The sequence below is a fragment of the Manis javanica genome, chromosome 12, assembly GCF_040802235.1.
Source record: "Manis javanica isolate MJ-LG chromosome 12, MJ_LKY, whole genome shotgun sequence".
Lineage (NCBI taxonomy): Eukaryota > Metazoa > Chordata > Mammalia > Pholidota > Manidae > Manis > Manis javanica.
In genome coordinates, this window is record NC_133167.1 from 15,009,993 (window position 1) to 15,031,356 (window position 21,364).

The window sequence follows — 21,364 nt, forward strand, 5'->3', positions numbered from 1 at the left end:
AATGCCAAAAGATTACACAAAACACCCATGACTCTTGTTTCTGTAGCACAGATGTAACCTATGAGGTTTCCAATGACTTCATGTCTGAGAATGAATGGTGGTGCGGCATGGACTGGACAGATGCAACTCATGTTTTTTTTCTAGCCCGTATAAGCCATGGGGTCTTCTGTAAGTTATAAATCTTCCGTAGTCATTTCTTCTTCTGTGACAATAGGGGATTAGAAACAGCTTCCCTATAGAGTTATGTAATGATTAATAATGAATAATTAGGTTATAAAAATTATAAGTCATATTAAATGTGTGAACTGTGCCTGGCATGTAGCATGATCTCAGCAATGACAGTTCATATTCGTTTACTGTCTTCTTTAGATGAAGTAGTGTTTTCCGATGCAAATACTACTCTAATTGCAAACTAAATTTTTATCAATTATAGCTGAAGTATGGAAGAGGAGGAAGGAAAGGACAGGACAAAGGAAGAAACAGGTGTATTTCTTATTACCAAGTCTGGCAGGGAGACACCAGGCATCAGGTAATAAAGTCTCCTTATGATCTTCAGACCAGCATCCATGGTCTGATGTAACTACAAAGTTCAATTTCCCTGAATGTTGAAAATTACCGAGCAGTTTTATCCATTTAAGAGTACAATTTTATGATCTGCACATTCAAGTTTATAAGCAATATAACATTTAGGATTGGATGAGACTCTGAAGCTCATTTGATCCAAGATCTCTATTATAGGGATGAGGAATTTAAACTCCAAGAGGTCAAGGCACTTGGCCAAGGTCAAAGAGATTAAGTGACAAAGCTTAACTCATTGTCCTTCCATATAGCATCTTGTTATATTAGATGATATCTAAATATAAATGCTTACTTTTTATAAGCATATCTTAAACATGTATTTTTTGTATGTTCTTCATATTTTATGTACATAATCATTCTTTCTGCAAGCATTTGCAAACCCAAAAAGGTATTTTTGTTGAAGATTTTCATAATTAGATAATCAGCTCTGGATATGAAAATGGGTGGCCTTGAGCCATCTGGTCTTGATTGTAAATTAATCTTAAAAGGGTGAAGATAAATAGGATTCCAGATGAACAGGGATTATAAGAAGGTCACCATCTTCTGATGTTAAAAAACAACAGACACTCATTCAATTGGTTATACATAAATTTTGTGCATATTCGTATTCTTTGTGTTTGGAGAATTTTATCTCCTGTAAGAATCATAAAGTATCAGACATTACAAAGTCCAGTTGCTTCATTTTTCAGATAAGACGATTGAGACTCACTGCAGTTAAGTGACTTCCCCATGATCATCTGGCAGAGAATGGAAAGTCAATTATCAAGTGGTGGAAAATTGAAAAAATATTTTGCTTAATGTTTTTCATATATATCTCATTTATTTTTCATTATCTATAATATGGGTATATTGTCTATATTTAATCTTTGAACAAATACGTATTCAGAAACAGTCTGGTTGCTGGTTTTCAAAAGCACATCTGATTTTACAATGAAATCCTTTTTACCACCAGATATACTTGAGAAGAGATAGAGCTTAGATTCAAATTCATGTCTTTTGATGACCAGCACTTTTTACATTATTTTAAGTGTAGACATTGCCTTAATACACTTACTTTTAAAGTAAACCTACTGATATGATATCCTTCTAAGGGAGCAATGTGACAAACTGAATATGGATATGTGACATATTATTACATCTGTATTATTGGTGGAGACAAGAACTGAGTTTGGTTTAGTGCCTTCAAAAGCTCTGGGACAACAACAGAAAACTTCTACATCAACAGACTATATTTAAAAATAGAGGTGTGAGAGTCTCTTTTTAAACATAGATGAACATATATCTTTATAAATAACCTTTGAACTAGGGGACCAAAACTGTCACTTGTATTCTGGGTTTTATTTACTATATGGACTTTTTTTTGAATACATAATTTTTCTTACTATGTATCCAGATCCATGTAATACATATGAGGCACAGACTGCTATAAGAGAAATATTTTAAAATAGACCACACATCTATGTTTTCAAAGTGATCTGTTTTGCTAACTTATGTTCAGTCAATATAAAGTAAGTTGGACTCATGACCTTTCAATGAACCATGTGATTTAGTTACACATATTAGTTTCAGAAGGATTTACTTTTCCAAAGTCATTCCCTGTGTGTAATACTATATATAGGTAGGAGAATTTTAATGGACATTACACATTTGGAGAAAGACATTATAACATAATATCTAAAATAAAACATATTGATGACCTGTGATATATTTTTAAGCCAGGCATACATCAGTTTTTATATAGAAGAGGATTTTTATCAACAATGATAACTGGAACATGCCATACCACCCAGTGGATGTGGCCAAATCTCTCATCTAATTCTATATGCACAAGAAAGCTCTAGACATTAAGAATTAATGGTAGGAAATACTGAAGTTTCCTATATGACCTGAAAAAAAATCTCTATTTTATTTATCATATGAATGTTTGAAGTGAAAAAAATAATTTCTTTTGAGAAAAAAATACATATACATATACATATAAGCATATCTCAAGGATTAAAATTGAGTGAAACAATTATGTAAGAAAGTCTCAGGATCACTTCAGGGAAACGTCACTGCTAGTCTTTTGTGGGTGATCTCAGCTCAAAATGAACCATAATTATGTAAGTTCTCAGTAAACAGATATCATTCATTTGGTAGACGTGGGTAAATTAGAATATAAACCAAGAATTCAAGCCCTCTCCCATCATAATTAATTACATAGACAGTTTCCATACACATCCAGCCAAGGAACAAAGGGACCTCTAAACTGTCTTCCCAGATTGAAGTATGAGTTCCCTGTCTGGTGTGGTCTACTTGTCTTTGGCCAATAATTTCTTAAAAATTAATAAAATGTACAGTTGGGTTTGAATCTGTCTTTGCAAACAGTGAAATGCTTCCCACTCTGTATACCATTATCAATAACCTGAGAAGTCAGGTAGTGGAATAAAGAAGAGAAAAAGTATTTAAAAGTAACTAATAAGAAATTTAACTAATATTTACTGGGAACTTATTACGTATTATGAGCTTTGCTTCTAGTATGTCTTTAAGGGCTTAGGAATACCACCTGCAGGAAGGAGAGGAAACTTTAGAGAGTGTGGTTTCCAATTTTTCTAAAAATTTTTTAAAAATTCTCCAGTGTGATAGCACTCATATTTTATTAGTGGTGGAATCCAAAATTAGCATGCAAACTACCTTGAATTCAGTGATGTTTTTAAGTAATTTATGTTGTATAATTCCAATAGCACATACAGATTTTTAAAAATATACATATTCATGTATGGTGCAAAGACATATATATATATATATATATATGACACATACACATATGGTACATAAACCTACATTTATAGTACACATAGATATTGGTATAACGATATACATATATTTATATAACATAATATATATAACATTATGTGATATAAAACAAATAGTGCATAATCATATATTGATATAGAATATTATATATCCAGCCATTTTACAAACAATCTTAAGAAGTATATGAATAATTATCTGTTGAAGTAATCTTTAGGCCATTCAAGGTAAGAGCCACTGTTTCTGAAAACGGCTTTGACTCTAACTGTGGCTTTAGCTCGCCAATTCATACATAACCCCATTTGAAGTGCAAAACATGTTTTCCACCTGGCTAACTTGATAGCTGTTTCATTGAAATTTTTTGTGCTATTGATTGTAGGGAGTGCCATTGTCATTCATTAAAGGCATTAATTCTTATATAAGAGACAAACTTTCCTTTATATGAATTATATTTCCACTACTTTTTAAGATCTCCCTTTCTATTTTTTTGAAAGCTATATTTTCTTTTTAATAATTACATTGCAAAAACTAGGATTTCTCAAGATCTTTCAGGATTTTTACTTGTTTTTTAGCCTCTTTTGCTTACCTAACTGAAATTATGGTTATGCTTCCAATTGTATGTGTTACTATATGTGTACCAAAAAAGCATTATTTGCACAGCAGATATAATTTCCACAAAGGTTATCTTTCCTCACTTCCTCCTCACAATTTTCTCTTTGGAGAGTCTAGTTTATTAACGCTGTTGAAACAGGCTTTCTTAAAGGATTTCTCCTATTTTATCTTGCATTTTCTAAAAATCCTAAGCTCTGTTTGTGAGCACATTTTTTTTTTGAAGTGGTTCCTTGTGCCCGAAGTTTAAATACTGAATGTTAGTATATTCTGATTTTCCTTGAGGAGAAGCCCGTGGCTTTTATTCACCTCCATAAAGGATGTAGACTTTTAAATAGATAATCAATGAATATAAGTAAATGTTGTTCTATGGAGACCTTTAAAAGTAAAAAATATTCTCACATGCCTGGATAGGCTTAATTATAACTGGTTTGAAGACAAAGGACCTGATCTGTTAAAGTCACAGAATCCCAGAAATAGTCTCAGGATCCCAGAAATGCAAAGAACCTTGAAAATTAACTTAATGATGAAATTCAGTTGACCACTCTTGGAGTGACAAAGAACTGAGATCTATCCTCTCTTTCCCACAATAGTCTACCAGAAATGAAACACCACCAATGTGTCTTTTCTCCAGTCTTAACATCCAGTCTTATATGAAATGGTTGCAAATTATTACCCCCTACTCTCTTTGGTTAATCACTACGGACTGAGTGAAGCAAATCTGTCAGGAGTGGCAGGAAAACAGCAGCATAGATAAAGACCATCACCTCCCTTATCTAGAAACTAAACCACCATTAATAGAACCCAAGAGAACATGAACTTCTGAGGCAGACATCTCACTTCATATACTAATTATGATCTTGTTAGCCTCCTATCCTTTTACTTTGTACTTGTGCAGTTCCACCTCCCCCAAAGCCCCTCAACCAAACCCTTGTGCCATAAAATCTTTGGATTCTCTGTTACTGAGAAAAGAGATACGTACTTTATTGCCATCTGGGAGTCCTTCTGTGAATGGGAAAGGTAATTTTCTAGACCACAAGAGGAAGGAAGGATTTCCGTTCAATTTTTTTAAGCTTGAAACCCAGATGATAGGATAAGAATGGCAACTGCAGACACTTGGCCTGTTCATCCCTTCGGCCCACTACACATTTGAATCAAATGTCTTAGATTCCATCTACATTAGAATTCTGGAAAAGATAATGCATTCAGACTTGAGTTTAGATTTTATTTCATGCATCCATGAGAAATGATGGTTGTATATTGTGCTGAGAATCTAAGTGGTTCTCCTGGTCAGTCCTGATGATTTAGCACATTCATCCGGCAAAACTCAAATAAATAAAATCCCTGTGCCTGAATGATTTGATCTGACATCGTGAGTAAGCAAAATGTCCTCATAATTAATTGTACCCTCCCCAGGACTCTCTACTGCTGCAGCATATAGGCACCAACATATATATTTATTTGTGCAAAACCTTTCTAGTGTAAATGTGTATGTGGATGTATAAATATATTTGTATAAAAACTGCGCTTTAGCTATTTCCCCCTAATTGTGTATTCAATATTTATCTTGGCCACTTACAATTGGATATCTTCTATATTCATGGAAATTCTGTGAAGCATATTTGAAAATGCATTTACTTTCAAGTACATTGAAATTTATCTCACTATTCTCATATTTGTGTCATCCATAATACTGCTTTTATTGCCACCTGGGATTACTTAATAATCTAAAAAAAGGATTGAAAGAAACATGATATCTAAGTATTCCACTGCTAAAGAATGTTGGGATCAAGCAAGTATAAATGATTCTCATCACGAGAAAACATGCTTAATGTGGAGACTAATACCTAAATTGAGAGAGAGAAACTGAGAGAAAGAAAAATACACTGGGGCTGAAACTGAAATTTATTAACACTTGTAAAAACCCCATTAAAATCTTTCAATTTATGGTGGTTAAGCAAGTCTACATGCTGACATCACTTGAGATTTCACATCTAAGGCAGATCACTTGATGTTTTATGAATTATCAGAGGTCTAAAAGACAGATACTTAGAGCTTAGTATCACAATTTATGGAAGACCCGATTTTCGTATTTGTCTGAGGTCTTATTTTACTTACTGCTTTTGACAAGAGTGATTCTGGGGAAATACTCATTTATATACAGTATTACAGGAAGGAATAATGGAACAGGAAACAGTAAAGAAATTCACCTGCCCTTCCTGGCAATAATGTGAAGAAGTTGACATTTATAAGATTAAATAATTCAAACAAAAATATGGAACGTAACATTAAATGAAAAGAAAAGAAAAAAAAAGACGGGTATACAGAGTAATTTTGGAATAGAGATACATTTTCTTTTTTACTTTGTGTTCAGCAGCAAATTAGGAGAACATAGGATGTTCTGTGATTTATCGTCCTTGCATTAGGACTATCTTACTGCATTTCCTGAAAAAGATAAAGGCAAACTCAACATCTATCCAGAAAACTGATGGTGCCCCTTTGCTTGAACAAATAGACCTCTTTAGAAGAATACCTTACAATATCCAAACATTTGGATGAAAATTCATATTTTTCTTGAGGTCTTCCAAAGCCAAAGATTTTTCAAACTCTCGTTGGTAGCACTTGGATCAGCCATGTGGTTGTCTAGCAGTACTGGAGAGTGAGACCAAAGAGAGAAGTTAGTAATGCTGATATTTTCTTCATTTAAAATTCTGATATTTCATTTCCCATGGATTTTTGGCATTAATCTTGATTTTTTTAATTGCATGAAAATATTATCTATCGTGATTGCTGAGATTTTGGTGCACCCTTAAGTTCTGTGTCTAAAGTGAGTGCTTACTTACCTCACCCTAGATGTGAATATCCAGAGTTTGGAAGTTGTTAATTCACTATTCATACCTTCTTTTGGCAGTTGTTACCTCATTATTTATACCTCATTTACCCTTTCATTTTATCATTGAGGCCCATTGTCCTCCCAACCCCACATTCTTAGTGGACTTAGAGAACAGATAAGTGTAATACTTCTTAGTAAGTACCTTCTTTGTATTTTTAAGGTTAAACTTTCCTCTGAGCTTCGTTCTGTGTTGATTAACCTCAGAATCTTTAGCTTTTTTTGTGTTTTAACTCACCATTTTCATGGCTCCATCATTCAGAATTCCCGAACAGTTTGATACTGGAGGAGAGACCTGATCTAATGGCATCTACTTTTTGCATCTGTATGTATTCACTTTATAACAATTACATCAGGACTATTTTTTCCTTGCTCCATTCCCTCCCTGGAACTACACGTAGGGACAAGTCATTATGGCCTCTTTGAGGAGCAAGTTATTGCAGAGGTCTTTGTGTACTAAGTTAACATTGTGACTATGCACATATGTGCACCTGTCGGAATGGAGCTCAGCAAACAAATGTTCTGTGAATATATTACATATGCACACCAGATTTTCAGTGTGAGACTAATTCTCATTCTGTGAGAAGTGACCCTTTGTTTTTAGATGCTTAACAATATAAGTTTAAAAACATTTTTTAAAAAAGCCTAAAAACTGAAAAGCAACTTGATGCTGGTCTCATCACATTTTATTGACTTGTCTTCCCAGAGATGTCACTAGGTACAGCAATAAATTTTGGGCGGAAGGATGAGAGGAGAAGGGTTTTGACTGTAACTAAAGAATAGGAACGTGTGATAGAAATTCCAAATAGTTCTTTTACAGTTGGACTTACATATGCCTAACTTTTGTTTGTCTTCATTCAGCAACATTTTCTTCAATACTCTGTAGCCATCACCGTGAAGCCTTATTGTAGTTACAGCTGATTGTTTGGCAAATGACTCAGTTGCTTTGGATTTCTTTGGTCCTTTTCCAGGACTCTGGCCTTCCCCTTTTACCCTTCAGAGCTTAATAAGAACCTTTTCTCTGCTGAATCCTTTAGGTCACTGAGAGAAATGTTAAACGACCACAGGTTCAGAGCTGACCCTGGGGGAACTGTGGGTCCATTTGTTGTGTGTCCCTAGGTTGACACTGATCCATTGATAACCTCTCTCTGGGTCTGACTTCCCAGCTGGTTTTCCACTTACCTTATAACTGAGTAGTTCAGACCTTGTTTTTCCACTTAATTGATGTGTGTGTTGTGTGGGGCAGAATCAAAGACGCTGCTAAAACTGAAGATTGATTATGTTGCTGGCTTCCTTTGGCCGACCAGAACTCCCACAAGGATATCAGCCTGGTCACCCTAGATGTATTCTTGTCAATGCCATACTCGTTTTCTTATCATCATGCTTACTATTTCAGTTTGTGATGATTTCTCCAATATCTTTTTTCTGCCTGCTGAAATTACAATCCAGAACTCAACTGTAACCTCAGTTCAAAATCCAGGGTAGCCTTTTAACTTTTCTTTTAAGGAAGAAAACAGCCATTAGCAATTCTTTTAGTGCATTAAACCAAAATCTATAGAGTTTAGGGAGGAAGATTACCAGAACAAAACAAAGAAATCAAGGCTTTCAAAAGAGCTTTCTGGAATATGTCTATGCCACTTCTCTCTTTGTTTCTTTCTGCTCGTTTCCTGGACTTGGCATGCATTTTGACAGCTGTTCAGGTAAGAAATCACCCCATTTTGAGGACCATAACTTCATCTTGTTCATGAATGTCTCTGCTTTAAGGTAAAAAGAACAGGTACATCAATGTCTACCTGCAGGTATAATAAAAATAGATGTATCACACAGAGATGGATCATTTGTCTAGTTTATAGGGAATTCCTTTCCGTGCCCAGGGAATTTAAGTATTCACTTGAAAGGAGCAGCCGTGGCAGTGAGGCTTCTGCTGTTCTTCATTCACCACAAAGCAGTAATTCAATTAATTTATTGCTTTGAAAGACTTTGACGCAGCAGTGGTGTACATGACCTACTCATGTTGGGAACAGATGAAAATGCTGTGTTAGCAAAAGGCTCCCATCTCCTTAATGAGATGTGATACTGTTTGGGGTATTCTAAAGCCTTAAAATATGCTGAAAATTCAAACTGAAAGGAAGGGAACATTAAAAAAAATTGGGATAGATGAGATGCATAACAATGTCCAAATATTGGTTAAGAGTTCCAGTTGTAAAGTCAGGAAACTCACTTTCCCTTTGAGGGGGGAAAAATCTTCATTTTTCCTATTTTAAGGGGAAATACATAGGCTAGCTTTCTAGATTTTTAGACTGAGGTTCTTTGAATAAAGCATATCGCTGAAACATAACTGAAAATACAAAATGCAAGATAGATACAGACTTTCCATGGATATTTTATTTCATTTTTTGTATTTATTCTATTTTGGCATTGCTTAAATTTCAAAAAAATTATTAAAAATTTTGTTTAGATGTGGGGAGAAAGACTACCAGGCTGATGAATCCTCCACCCCTGTTGCCTGCTGCGAGTTCTGCTAGAGCCTGGAGATGGCAGCGGATGAGGCAGGAGCCTTTGACTCTGCCCCTGAGGAGCTTCCAGCCTCGTTCTGGGATGGGGCAGACACCCAAGATGAAGCCCTCTCTCATCAGTCACACTGTCAGCCTGGAGTTAAAAGGGAAACACGGTGAACTTGGTGCACTGGGCTGTCTTTGAACCTTCAAATTGACTTTCCCTGCATTTAGCCCCACTCATCCTTGCCCTAAAGGCCCCTTACTTCCATCTATCATTAGGGAACAAGTCTATTTTCCTCACTGGATTTATACATTCCCTCAAGGCATAGCGTTTTGATATGATCTCAATGAAGTATTATGAATAAAAAAGAAGTGAAAGCACACTGAAGAAAAACATATATGAAGTTTAAAAGCAACTGTGAAAGGAAGTTTAAAGCAAAATCCAAGGTGCAGGACTGGCAGGTATAGGTGGATGGCCCGTGTGCCCTGCGCAAGGACTCCAGACCGAGTGAGGCCAGCCAGGGTTCTGCTCATGAAGCCTTTTGCCTATGGTACCATGCCTGCCTGGCTTCTAGGCTTTTGTCTACCCTGCCAGGGTGCCTGCACTTGGATGTTGCCCTTGAGATGTGAACTCTAAGTACATGATGAGCAGAGAGACAAAGAAGTATATGTTAATTCAGGAATCCTAAGGAAGATGCTGCAGGACAAGAAAAGCATCAAAGGGCAACAAAGAAGAAGAGAATGGGAGTAGGGTTAAGAGTATATCATTTCTTTCAGCCACACCCACTAAAGGCCCCACTAGCTCTGTGGGGAGGAGAAATGAAAAGCAGATATCTGCAGTGTATGTCCCCCTCTTGTTCCTAATTTGTTTGGGAAATATGCGTGACTGCATTTCTGGTAACTATGCAATAAACTGATTGCAGTTCACTCCTTAGTGTGGATTCTCCTGCTCAGTGTGTCTATTATTATTGTCTTTATGACTGGAGATGAAGAACACCTGCAGGAATGGTTCTAGAATCTACTTGAACCAAAAGGACTCCACGTGGTAACTGCAATCATGAATCAGGAGTTAGGGTGGGTAAACCAAGTACGCAGAACCACACGGAGCCTTACATGGCTTGTCCTGAACAGTTGTGTCTCCTGTTAGGTAATCTGATACTCCGACCAGTTAATATTTACACAGCCATGGGTGGGAGTCTGTCATGAATGCTATGCCAGGTACTGGTGAAAATAATCGGGGAGCTATTCATGGAGGCAGTGGATTTTGAACAAAGCATTAGAAGAAGAGGAGAAAGAGAAAAGGCATTCCAGATGCAGGTGTCACACTGGAGGCCCCCTGGTGAGTCTGGCTATTGTGTGTGTTTGATTTGGCCTGCAGAAAGTTGATGTAACTCGAGGGATTTTATGGTTGATCAAAATAGAATTAGCTTAGCACCTAATATCTTACCTGGCAGCTTTATTCATTTGTGTATCCTGCTTAACCCCTAAATGCTACTGAGTTTCCCATGAAGATCTCCCCTTAGAAGTAGAAATGGAAAAAGAACGATTACATTGAAAGAGAACATTCTTGAAGCATATATTGCAGTACTTAATCATGATGTAATGAACAATTGGCAAGTTTTTTTCACAGTGTTTGAGCTTTGTGATCGTTTCTTGGTAAGACATCATGAAATTGACTCCGAACTACTTCTAGCATCTATGATTTTGGTTTTGTGAGTACTGAGTAAATATTATAGCCTGCAGAGATGCATCACATGAACACACCAAGTGGAATTGTGTCAGAAGAGTTTCAAACTCTTCTAAGGTACTTAATTTATAAAAGGGAAAAAACTCTTTCAATAGTCCTAATGAAATAAAGCAAAATAAACAAACAAACCCCTCTAATTCTGTATTGGTAATTTTCAAAATGTTTGAAATTAGTGATCTTACTAGGCTTGGCATCATAAAACTGACCTCAAACTACTTCTAGGATGCATCATTTGTGTTCTACAACGTGAATATTAAGTGAATATTATAGCCTGCAGATACTGTCATGTGAACTTGAGCCCATAGTGGTTTGAAACTGTTCCACAAGATTCCTTTTCATTGGGGTGAAGGTTTAAGGAATGCATGAAAGAAATGCAAGGGCTAGAAAGTTGTGGGGGGGCAAACAAAATGACCTAATATGCAGTTTAGCTGTGTAGCATCTCGGTGATGCCGATCTTACTCCTGTTAGTAGTTGGGAGTTAAGTGTCCGAAAGCGTAATAGGAGAAGCTGTTCTAAAAAAGGATTTAGAGCACTCAGCACAACTTCACGAATCTTTCCACTGTAGCCCAGCAAGGAAACGTCAAGAGTATTCTGAAGGCACAGTCCATCCACGGTGCCTACAGCTAGAGAGCCTTCCGTAAAGCCTCTGTTATTGAAAATTGGGGAATTCTGTATTTTACTCCATGCTACTTTTATGCTAGTTTTTGTATGACATTATTCTAAGTTTCTTACCATTGAGCAGAACTGATGTTCTATGAAGAAGCTCCCCACTGACCCCACTGGCCTCAGCACTCCACTCACTCCCTGAGTGGATGGAGGTAAGGAAAGTGTGTGAGTCCCCCAGTCTGAGAAGCATAGTGACCAGGGCAGACCAAAGCATTCGCAGATGGAAGCTCCAGGGCTGGGACAACTCAGTTCTAAGGAGGGGATATGAAAGAGCATGCCCAGAGGAGGGCCCGGTTTACATGGCTGCTCTGTCCCTGGCTTCCATCCCAGCCACCAAACACTCACACTAGACACAGGATGTGGTCATTGGGACATTTGACACCTGTCCAGGAGAAAGGGGTCCAGCATGGACTAAGGGGTGAGAGCAACTTCCAATAAGTTTCAGGTACCAACAGGTCATCTTTAAAATTTTTGTTCAGTTCAGAATGGACATACAGCAGCCCCATGGCATTTAACTTCCACTTTTAGCTGACTTTTTTTGCAAAGCTGTTTTCACTTTCTGCCAAATCTTGCAAAGTGCTACAGTTAACTATCCACACATCACAGATGATGTGCTCTGACAGACATGAAGAATTAAAGTGAAATGCATGCACTGTTTAAAATAAAATCATCTATGTCATGAATAAGAAAAACAAAACAGATGGAATTGTGTCTTTGGTCATGCCTCAGAAGAGTTTCAAACTCTTCTAAATCACTTAATTTAATAAAGAAAAAAAACTTTCAATAATCCAAGTGCAATAAAGAAAAAAAAAGCCAAGTTAATTCTATAATCACATTGGAATTCGGTATCAATAGTTCTAATGTCAGGAGTTCATTGATGAAACAACATTTAGGCTTATGAGGAATACATTGAGGGTAAATCATTGAGGCAAAATGACTATTGATTCAAACATCACCAAACTGATAAAGTGGCTTTGCATTAGCATTTCCCATGCTAAAAGAAGGATCTGGTAAGTGGAACTGTGGTCAAAAAAGGGGAAACCTCATTTCAAATTGGGTGAAGCATGTCTGCAGCTCCTTTGACACAAGTGTTCAGTTCCTGAAAAAACATTCCAAGCAAACAATTCTTCAGACGATTTCTCCTTCCTAGAATGGAAGAGGGGTATGCTTGGTGAAATCATTTGCTTAGCTCAGAGCCACAAGAAAAGTCAACAGTTTTGAGGTTGCTTTCTCAATGGAATGCTTGGGCTTGACATCAACAGGAAAGCCCAATCAATCTCAGATCAGGAGTGCTGGAAACTTTCCCCCCAGCTGATGGAGTCGGGGGGAGGCGGGAAGAGAAGGGGAGGATTTACCCAAGACCAGGAGAGCCGAATAAACAACTGCCATTACCGTTTCCTGCAGGAAAGTGGAAAGATTAGTCTGGTTTATACTGAGATGAGGATAAAGCTTAACACAGGTTGTAGTTGATTAAACAAGAGTGAATCATTGCGCTGTCCCATCTAGATAATCTTTAGCCATTATCTTTCATAATAACAGAGAAATCCCAAGCTTTCAGTTAGCCCCTGACTGATTTAGTCCATGGAGAGGTGGAGCTCAAAGATACGCCATCACTGTCACCTCACGCCCGTGGTTTTTGCACTCGCTTCTGACTTTTAAAAAATAATATGTAAGATAATATTACACATCCTAATCGCAAGTTTTCAATCATGCCTTAGGAAGCTCAGGATCATTTTCAGGGTCTTGGGAGAAAAGTCTCTCTTGCCAAGTGTCCCTGGGGACCTTTGTTACTGGAAGTGGGCACTTTGCCAGACTCTGCAGTGAAGATTTATAAAAATAGACAAGATAAATGGACTTTTAGTGCAGGATTGTGCCAGTCTTTTAATTTTCAGGAAATTATTTTTTTAACCTAGCTGAGAGTCAAGTCAATTTGTGAATTAGTTGAAAGGATAGCTGGATATGGGGGTGGGGTTGGGGTGAGGCATCTGACATTTTGAGTCAGAAAAGCCTGCCACACAAAGCAGATCTCTCTTGGCAATCAGGATAACTTAACAACCATAAACACATTGTCAGAGGGAAAAATTACATTTTGCTTTAACACAGATCATGTACAGATGACTGATTTTTCTTTCAAGTCCACGCACAGAAAGACTGTTTATATATATCAACTTCTGATCCAGGCAGGCAGAACAATCTCAGAGATCTGAATAGCGATGGCTGATGAGCTTTTGGATATTTCTTTTTTAAGGATATAGCATAACTATCAGGGGATGTATACATAGCTCAGATTGCTAAGGATCGGAACGAAGTTGCTGCCATAGGAGATTTGTGATACTTGTTCACTTTTTAATATAACCCCCCAAAAAAGGCAGTACAACTAGAGTTTTTAAAATGTATTTCCTTTTGCTTGGTTTATTTGTACTATGATAGAATGTGTTTCCTTGTTTCTGGGGGGTGGGTTCTTGTATCACTTTAAGGATATTCTAAACTGACACCTCAACATTTTATTATTATGATTTCATCAAGTTCTCATATAATTGATCTTTCAGATGGTGAACCTAAGATATTTTGTGAAAGATAATTGAAAACTGTTAAGAACTATATAAAACCTAATATATTACTAATTCTTTGCTGTTATTATTAAAAATGTTCTAAAAATAAGAAGTATGGTAGAATTTTTTCAATTAGGGCAGAATTATATGATCCAATTTTTTTTTTTTTAGTTAGAATGGAGGGGAGAGAAGAGGTGCCCCATTTAGCCACTTGGCATTACTTATTGCAACAAATGTGTTAATCAAATACATATTTATTGAGCACCTGTGATGTACACAATGTTGTAATGAAAACTGCATTTGACATTTTTGACAAAGCAACGAATCATCCTTGCTCTCCGAAAGTTTTTAAGCTGGTTGTACAGAAACAGCCCACTCATGCTTACAGATACATAACCACTTGTTAGCCATTAAACAATGCAGGACAGTAGTACAAGGAACAAAAGAGTAAAAGTAACTAAGCAATGGCATATTATGAATATTAATTTTCATCATGAGTTTGGAAAAAATCACAGAAAGGTGATTTGTGTTCGTGCACGTGTGGCTTGCGTGTCTTCATAAAGCTTACAGATAGATTCCTAAAGGCCTCTTGAAAAGGGTCACATGTTTACCGAACTCATGCTATATGCTAGGCATGTGGCATGTATTTCCTCATATAATTGTCAGAACAGCAGCTGAAGTAGGTGTTACTATTCCATTTTATAGACCTGGCAATTGAACCTCAGATACTAAGCAAATTATCCAAGTTGTACCAACTAGCAAAAGGTAGAGCTGAACTTTGAGTGCATATTCTTCTGACTCAGAACGCTGTTATCTTCCCCTCCCCCCCACCAGTGTTTCCCAAAATGAGATTTGCAGAGCTGAATCAGAGCCCCCGGTGGTGGGGAGGATGTTTGGGAAATGCAGATTGCTCGGTGCCCAAGCCGGCTGACCCTGAATCACACTAGAATTGAAACAATTGCTCTTCACTCTACGTCAGCTGGTTCTGTGACTTAGGTATTTTGTGCCTCAAGTAAACACAGTTGTCTGAGATGAAAGGAATAGAAAAAAATAAACCGCAATTCACTGTTTCTTGAGCTGAGGTCACTTGAGCTGAATTCTCCTTAGTTTTCAGTACAATTTTTCTCTAGTCTACAAATCACTGAGCAAGTAAAACTTCTATTCCTTCCCTGAGGGAAAAAACGAGGGCTTCCGTTGTGAGCAGCTGGCGTCTGAAGGATGCTGCGTCTCTGTGAGATAAATTTCCAGGTACTTAATTAGAACCTAATGTGGATCTTATCCCCATTTTGGAGTCTTCCTTCTCGCCTTCCTTTTTATCCAGGGCAATAAAGCTAAAAATAAAGTTAGCCAGAATTTAGAATGAACGAAGTTTCCTTATTAGATTTTGGGATGAAATGAAAATTAATTGTAGCAAAAAAGATTTTCATTTATTTTATAGGCTTGTATTGGGAGATAACAGATAATTGAAAGCTAATTCATAGATTCAAGGAAACTCGCGATTGAATGGGTATATGATTATGTCTCCTTGGGAAAAAGTATTTGTGAAATATTTGTGTTCATTATCCTTTCTTTGAGCAGAATAATGTTTAAAGCAAGCTTTTCCTTGTCGAGGAGAAAAACATCTCTGGAACTGAAGTACAGAATTTGACTTTACCTAACTCTGTTGAAATGTAAATTTGATGATTTAGTAATATTAGCAGTAGTATTAAGTAGTTGCCAAGGGATTAGGCACTGGGCTAACAACTTTCTTGCCATATTTCATTGAGAATTTGATTATTTTGTGCTGTCACTTCATGCTGATTCCTTGGGCCTGCATCTTTTATGCAAAAAAGATATTTCATTTTATACCTATATTATGGATATGCACATATATATGAACTTCCATGTGCATTATTTATATTAATAATTTGATCTGATTTAATATTAATGTTAAACATTAATATTAATATATAAGCAATATATTTATATATCAAAATATATACTTATATAATAATAAAGATATAAATATTAATAATAATAATAATATAATAATAATAACTTGGATCAGCTCATGAAAGTGATAGGTGCTCTGCAGTTATTACAGATGATGAAACTGAGGCTTAAGAAAATTAAAAGAAAAATCCCTGTGATTCTGTAGCCTTAGCTTGAGTCACCTAGAGGGCGTGTTAAAACTCAGTCTGGTTTCCTCCTCCACAGTTCGTGGTTCAGTGTAACTTAGAGTCACTTCAGGAGAACCACTGCTCTCTGAATCTAGAGTAAGACGTTATGTTTCCATATATATGTATACACCACACTTCAGTATCCTATTATTTAACAATATATATATATTTTTAAATGCATTTTTTAATAATTACTTTGTTGTTTGAAAACACCATGCTTTAGGGGGGTGCACGATGCATATTTGAGGCTCTAATTACGTTGACAGAAAGGCAGCCCATTACTGGGAAAAGAGGCCACATGAGAGATCAGATTATAGAAAATATACCTTTTGGGGGCAGGTTGGGAGTGGTTCAGAGGAGTATATCAGGAATTTGGACACATTTAACTTCTAGGTTGCAAACAGTTTTCCTACTTGTTTCATTCTGGGTCAGCAGCCTTTGGTCTTAAAAAATCATAGAAATTAGGGATAGGAGAGACCTTCACCATCACCTAATTCATCATCCTGTCATTCTAGAGCCATGATCTTGTGTTCAGTCCATACCCACAGATATTACTTTATTAGGAAAAATGAAGGAGGTGAGATACTTAGAGGGAAGCAGATACTTGGAAGAGAATATTTTTCAACCAATATGTCAAGAGTTAAGAAATATACTGTTTGTCAATTTCTCTGCCACTGAGAAAGAGAGAATAGTTTTCTGTCTGCCAATGATATGCATGTTTTCATCATGCTAACTAACTCACCTCAGAAATTTCTGTTCTGGCTTCTCATGCTCCAGGAGCTGGAAGATGTGGTAGCAGTCCTCATACTGTCACTACGTCTATGCACAAGGACAGCTGGGTCAATGTCAGATGTCACTTTAAAAAACTCCTCCATGAGGGGCTCAAGTGGGCACCTGTTGTGTTGACCTATCCATTATTTCTTTTCCAACATTTAATAACAGTACCCAATTTTCCTTGTGGCATGGGTAGAGTTGACCCCAACCTATAGCTCTAGGAGTGAGACAGTTGGCCTGTGTCAGACCAAGCAGAACCTTCTGGAGGCTTTTGTTTCTTTTTATTGAGCTTTCTCAGTTGGTAGGATGTAAGGTAGGGGCTATTGGGTTTACTGTCACACAGGGGAGAGCCTGCTTCAGAAGGAAGAGATAGATTCCGGGGATGGAAAGAAAGATTTCTGATGATGTTATTTGACCCAATACATTTTGACCCAGACATGACCCAATACATTTTTGTTTCCTTTCTTTTGCTTGCACTTTTTGAGTAAAATTGTAATCGCCACTTGGCCTAAGCTCCAGAAAGTGAAAGCCGAATGAATTACAAGCACTGCAGCGTTGAAATGAGCAAGGCTGTCTGCGAGTAAAAGTAACAGGTCCAGAGACCTGGATTCTAGTCCTGGTTGTGCCACTGCTTAAGGTTCTTTGGGGATATTATCTCGTGGTGTCACAGCACTTCAAATTCTTTCTCATTCACCTTAAGCCTCACAAAACACTTTCCATTAGTGGTGAAATTGCAATGAAGAGGCTTCAGGAGAAATTTCAGAAAATGACCAGGGGAAAAAATAGGGTCAACTTGATGTTGGAGGAGCTGAAAGATGTAGCAAAGCAGAAATGGCAGAATCAGGGTCATAAATAGTAACCGACAATAGAATCATTTTCCCTGATACAATAGACTAGCTCAGTTAACCTCAGTCACTGGCTGTGATGGAAAACCCAGAATGCAAAAGCAAAGCCAGAAATAAACTCTGGAAACACAAAAGGAGAGATCCCACATCTGTTACTGGTGATTTTATTTTTGGTGGGATGCTTGTTGCTGAAGTGTCAGAAGCAAGAGAGACCAGATAAAGGAAGAAAGAGGACCCAAGAAACATCCTTTCAAAGAAAAGGGACTTCATGATTTTTGAACATAGGATTCCAAGCATTTTCATAAAGCTGAATTGTTTCATATCACACATTAAAAAATTTTTTTTCCACTTAAGCTTTTATCAGAGCTCTGCCCCTGGCATGCTGGTAACATGTGTAACAACTGGATCTGCAGGGAGGTGGGGAGGAAGCCCTGACTGGTGGTGTTTGCCAATTTTGGTGTTATAAATACTGCCCCCAGGACCAGCGTCAAACTACCAACTGGATATCAACTGGCTCATAACATACCTGAAAATTTACCACTTGGTTCCGGTATGAGCTGACTCTATCCTAGGCTAACTGACAGAATGGAAACGCTGATTATCTTTTCTTTGTGTATGCACTTACGGGGTGGCTGTGTGGTTCAGATGTGAATCAGAGACTGTAGAGTTCCAGAAAGAGAGGCTATGGATTCCTCTGGTGTCCTGTTCCTGAGCAGGACTTTCTGATACCACCAAATGTTACGCTTCAGACCAGAACCTTGCCTGTGAAGGTCACAGGGCACTGCTGCAGGGTTATTTAATACTGTAACCCCCAGGCAAAAATTAGTGTGGTATGCGGTCTGCTCTGGTGTTTCAGGTGCTGTGATTCTGAACACAAAGGTAGCCATTGTGGGAAGAGGGGATGGTGCAATTTTTACAAAGAAGAAAAGCATTTGCCCTGGGGCGGGAGACAATAACAAAGGGAGGAAGAGGTGGAGGCTCCCTCACCTGCCCCAGACCCAAAGCAAGTTTAAACAGAGCAGGTAGAGAATCCACCAGAACCAGATAATGAAGCAGCCCATGAAAGGACAGGAGAAAAGAAGGAAAGGGTGGGGATGATTTCAAAGTGGCAGCTGCAGGAGGAGGAGCAAGGAAGAAAAGAAAGGAACAAAGAGAGAAAGGGGAAAAGTGGCCAGGAGAGCCCTTCACCTGTCCAACGGGTGGTTCAGTAGAATCAGGGAAGCGCAGGGGATTGTGCTGGGGGTAGGGGGGGGGGGAGGCCGACGGCATAAAGGGAAGGATGGGGGATGGTTCCAGGGGAATCAGCTGAGACACCCTGTGAACTTCCTATTAAGTAAGTATAAATATATGTAAGCATATTTTTTAATATAATCCTTTCACCCAAGCAGGAGCCAAAGCCCCAACTGTATTTACAAACAGAAAAAGGAGCAACAGGAACCATAAAAAATACAAAAATCCCAATGTTTGGGATGGAATTTGGTGAAATGCAAGTTTGATTTTTTTTTTTTTTAAAGGGACAAAAGTAGAAATCTCTGCTTCTCTTCAAATCTTTCCTCTCATGACTTGGTCATGATAAAGCCCAAATGCCCCAAACTAAAGGGGCAATGGGTATTCTTAGGAAAAAAATAGTCCAAGTAGGATGTATCTTTGGCTCTACACTGAAGGTAAGACATATGGAAATTAAGCAAGATGCTTGGGTAACTTCTAAAAGAAGAAAAATAGATGCTTCTTGGGGGGGATTCATGCAAGAAACAGACTGCTCCAAAGAAAACAAATGCTGTTTGCTCTTGGGGGGCAGCGATTCCTGGCAGGCTCCTTTCCCACTTGAAGGGAGACACATGGCAGGCAGTACATTCCTACGTGTTTTGCTTCACACAGAGACATGTATCTGCTGAACTTGAAAGGAGATAAATTATGATGCATATGCAAAGAGATATTATTCAAAGAATTATAACTCGTGCCTCTAGCCCACCTCTCCCAAAGAAGGAGAAAGTGAAAATCTGTTTGACCAGATATGTTCTCAATAAAGACAGTAGGAAACCGATGTTTCTCTCTACCCCCAAACTCACATCTGAAGGAGACTCTCTGTGGATTTCAGGACAGACAGAAATCAAAGATTCTTAAACACAAATGCATGTTAATTCAGAGAGCAATTTTTAGAGCCTATTAGAAGTGCCGCAGACTAAGCCTCAGCAGAACAAAGTTTTAGCCCAACCTTGACTCCAACGCTGTTTGCTGCTTCGGACAAGTCGCATACCCGCTCCCGCCTGTCTTTAATGAATTGCAGGAACTGGGACAGATGCATAAGGGTTCTGTTTGGCATGAAATTGACCAAGCATTCTGTAATCAAGGAAGACTCAGTCTCTCCAAATGCAAAGTAAATAATTCATCTTAAATTTAATTAATTCATTCTAAGTATATAAATAATGCATGAATAAATGTTCTGCATAAAAATTTGAAACAATGTAACAAAAGTATATAGAGAATGCAATTATTGTGTGCATACCTTCCTCTCCCATCTCATTTTCCTCAACAAAGGTAACCATCACTCATGGTTCGTTGAGGGTCTTTTCTGGTTCTTTTTCTACTCACTTATCCATAAGATCATTTATATATTTTTTACTATTGAAACAATGCAGAGAAGCAAAAAAAAAAAAGAAAGAAAAATCCCTAATCCCACCAGCAAACACTAATTAATTAACAAGTTTGAAATGTTTTCTTCAAATTTTTGCCAATGCATAACTTTCAATAATAGTAATAATACATAAAAAGGGAGAGATATTCAATTCTGGGGTCAAAAATTATTATGATTCTGTATTCTTTGAGATGATGTTTTTAGTACTACTGAGTGGTTTTAATAGTACATTTATTAGGAGCTAGACATCTGAGAAATAGGTAGGGGAGTTAGTTTCATGTTTAAGAAGTGGGAAATATTAACTGACTCCCTTTAAGGATACTCAAGAAGAAAGGTAAATGCTTAGAACAAAATTAAATAAGGAATGGTTAATGAATCTGAAAGCTCAGAGGACATCTAGGTGGCACTGAACTTAGGTTTCTTATTTTATAGAAGAGACAACGTAAGCTTGCAAAGGTTTTCCCAAGGTCACACAGCTAATAAGTCTTACACATGTCAGAACCTTTCCCCACCCTTCCCCTACGCTTCCATTTTGTTCTGTAATTGAAAATGGGCAATGCAAAGGGGAACATCCTTGAGACTAGAAGGACCTGGATCTTAGACCCTTTTAGAGAAGA

General features: G+C 37.5%; 2 long non-coding RNA genes across 7 annotated transcripts in view; one reads left to right on the forward strand and one right to left on the reverse strand.

The window, feature by feature from the left end:
• Positions 1-1,179: 1,179 nt before the first annotated feature.
• LOC140844736 (uncharacterized) lies at positions 1,180-19,358 on the reverse strand. Of its 3 annotated transcripts, none has more exons than XR_012123221.1 (5): positions 19,301-19,358; positions 18,738-18,979; positions 17,236-17,312; positions 6,515-6,633; positions 1,180-1,316 (listed from the first exon to the last, which is right to left on the reverse strand). It is a non-coding gene; the product is annotated as an uncharacterized lncRNA (long non-coding RNA). The 3 variants fall into 3 exon arrangements; XR_012123220.1 differs by lacking the exon at positions 1,180-1,316 and adding an exon at positions 6,101-6,426; XR_012123219.1 differs by lacking the exons at positions 1,180-1,316; positions 6,515-6,633 and adding exons at positions 9,251-9,520; positions 10,817-10,887.
• A 32-nt stretch (positions 19,359-19,390) lies between these two features.
• LOC140844738 (uncharacterized) overlaps positions 19,391-21,364 on the forward strand; it is an 85,923-nt gene continuing 83,949 nt past the window's right edge. For 2 of the 4 annotated variants that reach the window (XR_012123225.1, XR_012123222.1), the window contains exon 1: positions 19,391-19,445. This is a non-coding gene — a long non-coding RNA (uncharacterized lncRNA). The remainder of the gene's footprint in view (positions 19,446-21,364) is intronic. The other 2 variants (XR_012123223.1, XR_012123224.1) reach the window with 1 other exon arrangement.